Source organism: Lycium ferocissimum, chromosome 2 (genome assembly GCF_029784015.1).
Source record: "Lycium ferocissimum isolate CSIRO_LF1 chromosome 2, AGI_CSIRO_Lferr_CH_V1, whole genome shotgun sequence".
NCBI lineage: Eukaryota > Viridiplantae > Streptophyta > Magnoliopsida > Solanales > Solanaceae > Lycium > Lycium ferocissimum.
In genome coordinates, this window is record NC_081343.1 from 62,141,174 (window position 1) to 62,148,181 (window position 7,008).

A 7,008-nucleotide genomic window follows, 5' to 3' on the forward strand; every position below is an offset into this window, starting at 1 on the left:
TTATATTATCTTACCCGGAAAAAAAGGAACTTTCATGCTGGTATGCAGAAAATTTGACGCTTAATTGCTTTCTGCAGGTGAATGGGATACAACTGATAAAGTAACAAGTTAACTAGATAATGCTCTCAAGTTATATAAGCTGAATGTGTAAAGAATTTTTACTCGATAATTGTATCTTGTTGATTGCTGCTACTTTTTATGTTGCCATTCCACCTATGATCTGTAATTAGCCTTTCATTGTATTGTTGGTGAATAGAACTTGTGGGCAAAGTCAGTCCTTGAGGTTCGGAGTTGTTAAGGCATCATTATATCTATAAATATACAAGGGTTTAGAGAAATTGCGCTCTCTCTCTCTCTCTCTCACACACACACACATACACACACACATCATCAAATTTCCTATTTTCTAACTCATTTCTCAAAGAGTTCTTTACCTTATTAATGAACATTTGTATGTCGTTAGGTATAAGATGAGGCCGTTCCATTGATAAGGCTCCGGCAGCACTGGGGCCGTACTCTCAAGCCATCAGCTAATAATTTTTGTTTTTGTCTCTGGATGTCTGGGTCTTATTCCAGAGGTTTGTGCTATTATCGCATCAGTTATTGCAAATGCTGTACAAGTTCCATCAGGTGCCTTTGTTTTATGCTATCTTTAACTAACTTATGGTTGAATGCAGACTGGGAAATTTGTCTCTGAAAGTGTGGAGGATCAAACAGAGCAGGTATTTTTGTACTTAGCCGTGACTCGTCATTAGAATGCTAATATCGGTACTTGAAAGTTGTGGCTCCACTTAATTGTTATTGGATATTATTCGGAAATAAACTTATCTAGGAGGTGCATGTGGTGTTATGTGGTATGACTCTTTCCTCTTGGGCTTGTATGTGTTATCGCCTTGTGGAAGATTAATCTTGCCTACAGTTGCAAATCATAGTGAAGAAATGTGCTGCCCAAAATTAGACTTCTTTTGCTTAATCTAAATAGTGATAGTTTGAAATTTGAGAATGGGAACTCTTTCTCCAACTTTAACTATGTATCTGAAGTAGGGCTGGCAAAATGTTTAAAAAGAACTACGCAACCATCCTATCCGACCGATTAGATATGGATTGGATAACTGACTTTAAAAAATGGATCAACTATGGATATTATCCGCTAAAAAATGGATATCCATATGGATAACATGGATATCCATCCCTATTATCAATACCCATTTGTCCGTTTTTGTCATAAGTTTGTGCTTTCTGGGAGTCGTCTCTGTCTATTCCTGAAACACTGGTTAACCTTTTATCCGTGTTAAATATGGACGGGTTGGGTATCTTATCGTTTTTGTTTAATTTGTTTTTGACCCGCCCATATCCGATCCGCCCCGCCCGTTTGCCACTCCTGATCTGAAGATATCATTCTCATGACAGTTGGAGGGTGCTAGGAAAAATAACACTGCATGACACTTTGAAGGAAATATTTACCCGGATTAGCCAATATTGTTTTATTCACCCGAGCTAGGCCAACTTTTATAGCTTTGCTGTTGCTTTGTGGCTTTGTTTATCGTTGCTGAAAGCAACTGTATGTAGTGAATTGTTTCATGTGATATTCCTAAGTTTATAGCTTGCATGTATAACACAAATATCGTTGATTGTTACAAATTTAGAATATGTGCAGAAGCCTATTAACTATTATACACACTTATACCGTGTAGAAGTGTGTATAAACACCTAATTATACATGTCATATAAACTCCTCATATGTAAATGTAAACATCTACTTGGTATAAGTTTGTATAATATTGTATACAAGTGCAAAAGTGATATAAACACTATACACTTTTATACAAGGTTGATACATTGTCTACTCCAAGTATATAAAGTTGTATATTGTTGTATAATGTTGTATATCGTGAAAAAGTGGCTATGCGGGGTGTAATTTAAAGTAATCGCAAGTGTAATTTTGTATGCTAGTTTTTTACATTATTGAAATTTCCCTCATCTTTTTATACTCTATATTATATAATCTCTAACCCTCATAATTCTGAGTAGTCATGCATTCCGGGTGTACGTGATATAAGAGGTAGTTAAAGCCATCATCATATTGAATAATTTGACACTTTGCATTTCTCGGGATAAGACATAACTTAGAGCTTGTTGTTTTAAAGTTTTAACGTAAAGAAGAGTAGATAGCCTGGCAGGTGCAGAGCCAACTGCAAAATTGTTCTGCATTTTCTTGTGAAAATTGCTCATTTTCTCCATTAAAAAAAAAAAAAAAAAAGTAGATTGCCGACAAATAACAGCTCTTGATTTGAGCTTTATATTTGGTTATTAATACTCCATCCTTTTAGTTCAAAATGCTGACTCTAAGATCTTTGAGCTTAATATTAATAACTCCAGGTTCTCAAGAATATGGGGAGAATGCTTGAAAATTAGGCTACTCTCCTCAGTTTTAAAAACTTCTTTTTGATCTTTTGTCATTTATTCTCCCACCCCTAAGCCTATTATAGTCTTGTTTTGATTATTAATTTTGAATAATTCTCTCCAAGGTTACTGATCTGAACGACTTCAAGAAAGTGAATGGTTTTTGCTAAATGTAGTTGATACTGCCAAAAACTAGTTTCAGCTTTTGTATATTGTTTTGCTTTGCCTTCCATCAGTTGACATTTTTTTCCTTTTTTTCCCTCAAAGCTCATCTTAAAGGTTAACCCTTTTCCAAAAACAAAGGATAAACCTGAAAAAATTTTGGCCAAAAAAAGTAAGCATCTTCTTGTTTGGTTTCATGAAGGCTCATTCTAAACCCTTCATTTCCTTTTGGAAATTTTTTTGGGGATATCAGGCTTGGCCAAAAACATTTAAAGGTCTACTGGTTTGCACTTGCATTTGACAATTCGAAAGGTAGAAGTGATTAGAAACCATGAGTGTTTGTAATGGACCATATGTACTCAGATGACGTAATAAAACTTTTCAGCACTTGATGCTCTGCTTGATATCTTTTGGTTTTCTGCTATTTGAAACCTCGGAATTGATGTTCTTTGGAATAGGAAAATGACCATATAATGTTCTGAACTCCCCAAGTCAAATGTATAAATGGTCATTTTTTTGTTAGTGATAGTTGGTTGCTAATTTCTGAGAAGAAAATATAAAAACAGAAAAGAGAAATAAAAAAAACCTTTTTTGCCAAAAAGGGAAATCAGTATTAAATATATTTTATAGACTAAAACTAGCCTTTAAAAAGTTTCGTTTTAAATGTTATTTTATGTATTCAATACGATGTGAAATCGTAACTCTAATATTTTAGATTTCCATCTCCTGCCCAGCTGGGGAACTTATCAGGTCCACTCCCAATGAATGCAAAGATTAAATCGATTGCATAGCAGCATTATATCACCCCTTAACGCGTTCCTTTGTAAGGAGAAAGTCTTTTGACTTCTACTAAATTTGTTAGATCAAAAGGGGAAAATTAGCTATTTGTTGGGGGCCCTTGTTCCCAAATTAAGGGTGAGACTAAACGCTTTTTAAAACATCTGTAACTCAGTGGCCATGAATCAGCGGGCCCTGAATATTAAATGTGATTGTGCTACACTATTTGAAGAAAAAACTTATTGATATTTTGAGACTAACCCCGTTTGGGCTTTGCAGAGAGCCTGATTTACATTAGGGACAACGTAAAAAGGGAAAAGAACCCATTAATGAAAAAAATGTCAACATTGATGGAGGGTATTATGATTTGACTCAAAAAAAGGGGGCTTAACGTTCTGCCTTTTGGGCTTCAAATCCTGGGTTTAAAAATAAAACAAAAAAGGGGGGGTTTAACAAGCATGAGATACAAAACAAGAGGAAAAATTTATCAACGCTTATTTATATCAGACCAAATTTATGAATCCTATGTTTTGTATAGAAATTTCTCCCCTTAATTGGTTAAAAAAGGGAATTGCCCCAAGAGGTGTGTTAAACCCTATTCAGCTGGGAATTAACAAGCTTGTGAACCCTTTGTTGGTCGTCCATTTTTACAACTTTTAGTCGATAGGCCAGACAGAAATCTAAGGGTGTTTGTCTTCTACTTTTTGTTTTGCACTAGTTCATCACTCATCATTTCTTGGTTTCGGAACCTATTAAAAAATTGGGTTTTGTGATGTGTGGCATTTTGGGTGACCTTTCCTGAATTTCTTCGTTCCGGGGACTTTTTCTGATATATTTGATTTAAGATGGAGGAATTTCGTCCACCATCACTTCTCATTCAACAGCTAAAGTGCTCGTCTTCCTTATCAAATAAATTCCAATTCTCGTAAAATAATAAGGTTACATTATGGATTTATAGATGAATAAAATCACATTTGAATTTAAATTTTTTTTCCATCGTCAAAGTATAGACCTTCAAAATTTGGTTCAAATTAAGGGGGAAACAGTTACCCCTTTTAAAAACAAACCTTTTTTGGAATACAAAATTTTTAAAAAAATTTTTAAAACCCCCCCCCTATTGGCCCCCAAAACCCTCGAATAGTTCTTAAAACCCCCCTTTTTTTTAAAAAAAAGAGAAAATTTAAAAAGGCCCCATCTTTGGAAAAAAAAAATTTCAAGCCCTAATCCTTTTTCCCGGGGGGGGCCCGAAAACACCCTTGATAACTTCAAAAATTTCCCCTTCCAAAAATTTAAAAAAAGCGTTAAGGGGGGGGAATAAAGGAGGAAGGAATTTTGGGATTTTTTAAGCCTTTTTTGCACGGTAACCTTACGGGGGAAAGTTTTAAAATCAAGGTTTCGTGTTGTTGGTGGGCTTGGCTCAGGAAATCTTTATGGGTTTGAAACAAGCCCCTCGGTGTTGGTTTGCGAAATTGTCAAGTGCTTTGATGAAATATGGGTTCAAATAGTCGTACTCGGATTATTCTCCCCCCGTTTCCCCGGGATATCCAACGTCTTTTTTGTGGATGCTTTTATCTCCAAAAATGACCATTGTCTTGGTTCAAAACTATGTCTTGCTTTTTTTTCCTGAAGGATTTGGCCTCAAGTATTTTTGGGAGTTGAAGTTCCCGTGGCCCCTTTGGGTTTTTTCTCTCCCGGAAATATGCGTCGGATTTTCCGAGTCTTTGTCCCCCAGAACCGGGCGGGTAACCGACCTGGTGCACATTGCGTGAAAAAACGAACCATATTGGTTGTTTAACGGGGACGGGGACGAATATAAGTTAAAACATGAAAAGACGAATAAAGCAGGCATCATAATAATCGCAAATAATTTTAAAACATAAGTGTGGAACATTGTGAATATGTAGAAAAGCCCCCCTTTGAGTTCAATGACATGCTAAACTATTTGAAATCTCAACATGAATCGAAATAAACACACCGGGAAAAAGGCCCGGCATCTCGCGTTGCATAACATGAAAGTAAAATAAGGATACCCCCGAAGGGCGGGGCTCCGGAAGTGAACGTGTGAAGTCCTACACCCGGATCTGGTCTTGAAAATCAATCCGTCTTGAAATCAAGGCCGGAAAAAGGACGTTAGTACTTTAATTGTATTGTATGTAAAGCCGAATGAATAAACATCCCCTAGAAATAATAGGAATTGAGGGGCTTTAATAAACATTAGCACGAGAACTGCGAAAAAAAAAAAAAAAAAAAAAACATGAAACCACCCCCCCCGTGACACTGGCGTCTGCTTTCATCGGCAAACCCATCCCCCTTCTGGGGTTTTAAAAACTGACATAAGAATGGATCCAAAATTCCGTGGGGAATCTAAAAGTGTCGTCCTAGGGCGGAGTGACCCCCCTTTACGGGCATCGTGTTTCGGGCTATACGGCTCCGTTCTTGCAACTCCCGAAAACATGAACAGAATATACGTATTAGATACTAATATAACTTGTATGAAACATGAATACATCGAACTCTGAGAGAGTAATATTGGTTCTGACTTGTAATTTAGAACCCATGGGGTTCAAAGTATGATATTCATGGTTAAAAAAGGTTCATGACAATCGTAATGATATTGAATGATTATCGAAACATGATTGAGCATGAAAAACTATATAAAATTAACTTTTATCGAGGTATTTAAAGGGGGGCATGATTTCAACTCGGGGGAAATAGGGTTTATGAATTTAAATGGCGTGAGGAAGAACAAAAAAAGTTACTGTATATAGAATCCCTACATACTTAATCGCTCATTCCCCAACTAAAACTTTCTCCGAAGAACGTAAAACCCCAAATTTTAATGCGGAAGGATTTTTGGAAATCCTATGTTTTGGGTTGAAAAATCATGTTACTAATCATGTTAATGTTGGGGGGTAAGGGAAATTTTTATACTAAACTTACCTTGACATTGGAGGATGAGGGGAGGGGAAAAAAAGGCTTTATTGCGAAGTTGGAACGTCCAAAAGACAAAAAACGTCTGGGTCACTTTTTGGGCCGGGGCGGCTCCTTGCTCCCCGGCGGCTCCCCCCCTCTCGTACCTTGCCCCGGGGAAACCTCGGGCAAACTCAAGCTTGGTTTGGACTCGCTCGGCGGCTCCGAAAAAATTTTGGGGGCCCCGGAAAACGTCTTATAAAATGAGCATAACTCTTTTACGGTGGGGTTGGCTCCCCTATATCGTTGGAAAGGTATTTAAAGATCAACTTTCATTTTTTAAATTTTTCCTTCCCCGATTTTTCGTGAAATTATGGAAACGGACTTCGAAAACTTGGGCGGGGCCCCACAAATTTTGGTACCTCTTTCCGTCTTATTAAAGACAAATTTTTCCCCCAAAACTCGCCTATGTGACTTATATGGCAAAAATCCATCTAATACTCTTTAACTTCCCCTCCCGGAACAGTGTTACGGGTTCGGGAGCTAAACGATCTTTTCCCGGAAAAATCTTTGGCATAGGTCGAAGAGCCGGCAGAATCCGGAACAATGCAAATGTCGGTCGATAGATTGATATACCTCGGTTTTATGTGACACGAGTTGTCATGTTGCACGCATGTTTGTCGCGATTCATGCGGCAGCAAAGAAACACATTGGAACACGACTCTCCATTAGTGTCTTTGTAAAAAAGAACTTTAG

At 37.2% G+C, this 7,008-nt stretch overlaps 1 long non-coding RNA gene across 1 annotated transcript; it reads left to right on the forward strand.

Moving 5' to 3' along the window:
• Positions 1-4: 4 nt before the first annotated feature.
• On the forward strand, positions 5-2,409 carry LOC132048288 (uncharacterized). The gene is made up of 3 exons (XR_009412939.1): positions 5-578; positions 678-722; positions 2,380-2,409. It is a non-coding gene; the product is annotated as an uncharacterized LOC132048288 (long non-coding RNA).
• The last annotated feature ends 4,599 nt before the right edge of the window (positions 2,410-7,008 follow it).